This window comes from Brienomyrus brachyistius, chromosome 6, assembly GCF_023856365.1.
Source record: "Brienomyrus brachyistius isolate T26 chromosome 6, BBRACH_0.4, whole genome shotgun sequence".
Classification (NCBI taxonomy): Eukaryota; Metazoa; Chordata; class Actinopteri; order Osteoglossiformes; family Mormyridae; genus Brienomyrus; species Brienomyrus brachyistius.
Window position 1 is genome coordinate 20,138,020 of NC_064538.1, and position 6,077 is coordinate 20,144,096.

The window sequence follows — 6,077 nt, forward strand, 5'->3', positions numbered from 1 at the left end:
TCCAGTCAGACTTTGGATAGGCGGCCTGCTTCCCCGTAGCCGGATCTCGCTCATCCTGGAAAGAGAAGTCTGTTGGTCAGGCAAGTTGAAGATTAAAGATTTAATCAATCACGTTTTTTTTTTCTAGAAACTTGATGTAGGTCATACTACAAAAGTCATCTGCATATAACATTAGGGAAAAAGATCCACAAATAAAGATCACGGCAAAAGTTGAACATCTCAACAGCCTGATTGCACCAGTCACATGGTAGCAGATGGGTTTGGTTTAAATGAGAAGTGAGGCAGCTTGTAAAATCAGTGCTACGGGTGTCTTACTATAAGGCTCGTGGAATATAGGAGCTCCTGGAGGTCAGATAACGTTTCTGCTGTGCTCAGTGTCTCCCGGCGCTGGAACAGACCATCCGCCCCAAACACATTGGAGTGCTTCTTCAGAGCAATATCGATCTTCTGTAGACAGGGCTGGGGCAGGGAGAGAATAACGCGCTAAATTCTTTCCCAATCAGGCAGCGTGTCCGATTTAAATTTTAGTTCTGAGAGAAATGAACCTGTGATACGCGTACTACAGATATTAATCGTTAATGTCACCGGATTACAAAAAAAATGTTCGACAAAATGGAATATGCATGCAAATCAAATTAACTGTCTTATGCAACCCTCACTAAGGCATATACTAAATTCCGAGTCGTGACAATCACCCAATATCCATCCATCCATTTATCCATCCATCCATCCATGGCAGGGAGCAAACACTTCACTGAAACTTACCTTATAGTTAGTTCTTAAATTATTGGGACTGCATATATCAGAAGAAATTGCCAAGACTCTGTCATCTGTTTTTAAATGCACATACGGCGAACTTCCAAGGACCTATTAAAAAAACATAAAATGTGACGCATCATGATTCTAAATGAAACATGGAAATACACATTTTGGTAATAATTTCATAGTTTTCTGTTTGACATCTTGTAGCACCAGTTGCACAAACGATACATTTTGCAAAATCATTTAAGTAAGATAAAACAATACTTACGTGCTGTGCAATATGTTGAGCTTTTCGGTTTAGTATGGTAGAGACTTCGGCGAATTTATCCCAAGGAATGACCGGATTCGCGTATCCCGTATAGATAGACGCTTGAATAAAAAGCACAACAGTAATGTCACGGAGCGAGTGCATGTCTCTGGCGGCGTGTATACCTGCAGCAGATTTAAAATTCTTGTGCATGAAAGTTACACTGTACGACTGCATGCAGTATTCCAACAGGAGCCTGTGAAAAGAAAAATGAATACCTATCTACATTTATACAACTTGGTGACTCACGCGAGGACTTTCCCGGCCCCGGCCAGGTAGCTGATACAAAATTGCTTGGGGTTTCACTTTAATAACTGCCAGCTTTAATGACTTCAGCAAAAACTTCTCCAAATATTTTCGTATCGAATCCATCAAATAGTGTTAAGACATATACAGGGAATTCTCAGAACTGTTTATGCATTCGCTCGCTGATGTTTGGTACCCTAGATTATCGTTCACTCCGTAGGCTGCAGTACTCCAATTATGATTTATTATTGATCTTCCGTGAAAAATTCTACAAAATATGAGTCATGGAGGATAAAGGTTTTTGGTTCTGTATCCTTGACCTTCAAATTTAACGGATATCGGAATCACTCACTATTTTAATTTGGAGTTAAAGTACAGGATATGAGCAACAGTGTAAAACTGGAGTCTCCCCCATTACGACAGATTACGACATAATGCAGAATGCATTGTAAATTAGGCCTAATTATAAATTATGCATTGATATGTCTGTTTTAATAAGTTACTTCAGGGATGATTCGGTTTGAAATGCAGAAAAAGTAGCACTTCTGATTTCTCTTTGGGTTTTGAAAACCAGGCAGCTTTGTCGCTGTTTCTGGAGGGTGAATGAATTACAGTTGATTACAGTTTTCAAAATCTCATAATTTCTATGTAATTGAATAATTAGAGTTTTATTGTGCACCCTTATTAACAGTTATTTTTCACCAGCTAATTTTTCAGTTTTTAAGAATCCATTCTTGAGTGGTGAAGACTGCAGTTTTAAATGCTTGTACTACGGGTTTCTAACCAGAGGTCCCTGACCTGCAGGACTTGCGAAGGTCAGTTTGAAAGGATCCACAGAGGCTTATTGTAAATTACACTATTGGGATAGTTATGGTTTATGAAATGAGAAAAATAGGGAGGGAACATTCTCAAGCCCCCCACTATCTCCTCTTCTACAGCAGGGCTTCTCAATCCTGATCCTGTCAACCCCACCTGCCAGAATGTTTTCATTCCAGCCCATTAGAATCCGCATTATTTCAACCTGTCATATTCATTATTAGCCTATTAAGGACCATATAAGACTGATTTGAACAGGGTTGGGATAAAAGCATTCAGATAGGTGGTCCTTCAGTAACAGGATCAAGAACCACTGCTCTGTAGCCTCTAGTTACTTAAGTGAGCACCTATTAATGTTAGGGGGGGTCACTGTCTGTTTCCATTTTGGAGGGGGGGTTCCTGATGTAAGAAATGTTGGAATCCCCTGGCAAATTCTGGCTTGCTTTGAAATACAGAAGACCAGTGATGTCTGGTTCCCCTGAGAGCATTGTCCATCTTTCTGGAAGCGCTTTAGTTCTCTGAATGGTCATACTGTTTGTGGCTTGTCTCACTCAAAATGCAGAGATGACAGGAGGTAGGACTGTGAAATTTCTATGCAGTCCCCTTAACATCCCTAAGCGTGTATCTCATTGGGGAATCCAGCACTGGTGAGCATAATATCCACATTGCTATTGATAAGCAGTTTGCAGGACTTGCAGAAGTGACTGCATATGACAGCTCCCTTTTCATATTAAGCCTTTGGGGGAAATTAGACTGCAAATTCCTCAAATTTTGAGAACGGGGGAGAAAGAGTGTGACCTTCAATAACAAAAGGAAAACTATACGTGGTTTTCAGAATGTTCTCCTTGTGCACGTGTGTATGCATCTCGGTTAAAATTCATAGCATGAACAAGCACTTGTCACTGCCTGAAGTTATTCATTTTCTTTTTAAGATGCCCTAAACTGTGCTTTTAATTTCAGGGTACCTTCTCATTCAAATATATTCAAATATGATGGTTTTTGTTTGGCAATGTTTGTATTAAAATACATTACTAATAGGAAAAGCAGTGAGTGTAAATGCAGTTTCTGGTTCTTAAGAATATTTCAGACTAAACCTTGTTACTCATTAAAATAAATGTACCCAACAATTTGCGGTACTAACCCTTCTATTTTTGTTCATTCCTTTAGCTAACAAATTATAGGCTTAGTACGATGAATGTTTTAATTTTGATAATGTAAAGAAATAAAGCTGAAAATTAATATTTTATTTGATCATTTAGAAAACATTCCGGACGTTGATGTGTTGAGAACAAGAACAGAATGGGAAATAATAAAATATTATAGTATAATTGTTCACAAGTGCAAAAATTCTATATCTAAATAACTGTGTAGTTCTAGTAAGAGCACCCAATAAACCTTAATTATTTTTAAAACCTTGGTATGTAAAACAAGAATAAAATAAATGTATTTGTTTCCCCTTCTTGTTTCAGTGAAAATTTGTACATTTTCTGTGTGCCCTGTAATTGAAAAGCCTTTAAGCAAAATGATTTCTCACACTCTAGCTGTGCGTACTAAAAAATTCCATTGACATTTAGCTTTCATGTGTTAGTAGACTCATCAATGGATGCGTAGACTCAAGAGTGTGACTTCCTCTTTTGAAAAATTGGACAAATATTTATGTGGTCGGTTCAGAACGTGCATGACAGGCCTCATTGCAGAAGTAACATTCCCCATCAAGCCACTCAGAAATGTAGCTTCATGTGCAAATCCTATCTCCTTCTCTTTTTCTTAAAGACACACATACTGAACACAATGTCAGAGGATCATGGGCACAACGATTTAAGCTGCTGGGACACAGGTTTTCTGTGGCTTCTGTAGGGCAGGGATTCTTAATTGGTTTAGGTTGTGGGCCCACATTGATGCTAGGTCACGACCCAAATTCATTTTTAAATTTTTCAACCTGGGGGTTTTGGTGATTTTTAACCACACACTTGTAACCACATGTTTGTTTTAACCACACGCTCCATGACTACATAAATACTGCTGCAGGACACACTGTGACAGAATTAATGGAATTTTAGAAGGTCCATATATTATACCATACAATGGGAATAGGGGCTCTCTTACGATTGTAGTTACTGTAAGTCGTGCTGGATTTTGCTGGAAATCACCAGCTCTGGAAATGGTTGAGTTCACAGTGGTTACTGTATAACAGATATAACACCAGGATTATGAAACAAATGAAAATGAAGAGATGAGCACTCCTGGGTCTGTGAAAAGTGCATTGGTTCGTTTCATTCCACAAGGATAATGTCTCTTTAGCTTCCCAAGTCAAATACACATTCCAGTGTTTTTTCAGAAGACTCTCTTTGCTTAGACCTAACGAACGTGATGGCGCTGTATGAAAAGCAACCAGGCCAAGGTCAGAAGGTCACAAAGTGTGGAGAACAAAGAACACAAATAAGACGACACCATCCAAAATGTGTGAAGGCAGTATATCTGCATATTGATAAGAATATATATTATATATATATACATATATATATAAACATGATACATATGCAACCTGAACATAAGACATTTCATATTTTGTTTTCATACTTTGTTTACTCTTTAGGGAAAACTCATTGGGTGTTTTTAATTAGTAACGACATTTCAATGATAAAAATCTTGCTTTCAGTAGTAAAATGGCAAGAACAGAACTGAATGAGTCAGTCAAAAACATTGCGACACTTAAAAAGAAAATGTCTGTGTAGATGATATGCGCTGATACGTTAAATGCTGCTTGTCAATGGACTTGTTACAAAACCAATAAATTAGCGACATTCTTATATGCTTAAGCAAGCATCCCAAGACTTTCTGTGAGCAAAGGAAGGAAAATCTGTCAAAAAAGAATGAGGTGCTTTGTAAAAAAAAACACCTTGGTGAATAATCCAGTAAATGTGACTGGATTTTTAAAGACTTCTTTTTTTATTTTCACAGTACTTAGCAAATGTGCTTATATACACTCAGTGTTCTATTCCAGATATTGTATTGCTTTTTACTCAAAACAGCATCAGGTCTTTGGGGCAGGGCCTCAACAACTGTCAGAGACATTCCTCGTGAAGTGGACCGATCCCCATGCACAGGGGGCAGTACTGAACTTGACAGCCCCAGCAGAATTTCAGTTCTTGGCCAGCACACCACATGCCCCATTTAAAGGCATATATATATGCTAATTTCTCTTTACTTGTTTAAACTGTGCCTTAGTTTACTCAAGTCATAAGAATGCTTCTTTAAATCAGTCTTTTTTAACGGTCATAAAATTTAGGGATCATATGTATCAGCTGGATCTTCTTGTTCAGTCTATTTCAGTGATAAAGTAGTTCAATATCTGCATACAAAGATGGGTGGTCTTCCAATACTATACTAATTCACATATTTATACCTATATATTTTTTTGCCATTTCACTTGCCTACTAGTCCTCACATTCAGAAGCCATTTATGGGTTTTCACGAGACTTATGTATTCCGGAAAATAGCCATCATAAATAGATCCATCTGTTACCATCAGCTTTTTCAGTATAGGTTCATGGGTCCAACATAAATATATCTAAAAGCAGTATTTTGCCCAACGCTAAAACATGCTGAGGTTAATTTCTAAAAAGATAATGTAAATTCTAGAACGTTATACTATTCATAGAGTCTGATGACTAATTTCGTAATGACTGAAAACGGTTAGATGAATGTGTAAGGCAGGGGCAGTATGAAATTCTAGAAAGCTGAAAATTTCTTTTCTCCTCCACATCCCAATGACACAGTAAAAATGATTATAGTGTTCACTCCCATGCGAATTCTCGTGCTTATTCAAAGTCATTAAGCATTTTACACCAGCACTCATCGCTTCCGCAAAGTTGACGAAACAGCAGCGAAGTAGATGTTTCCCAACACTGACACCCCGTGGTAAAATACGAGCATCGCAAAAACA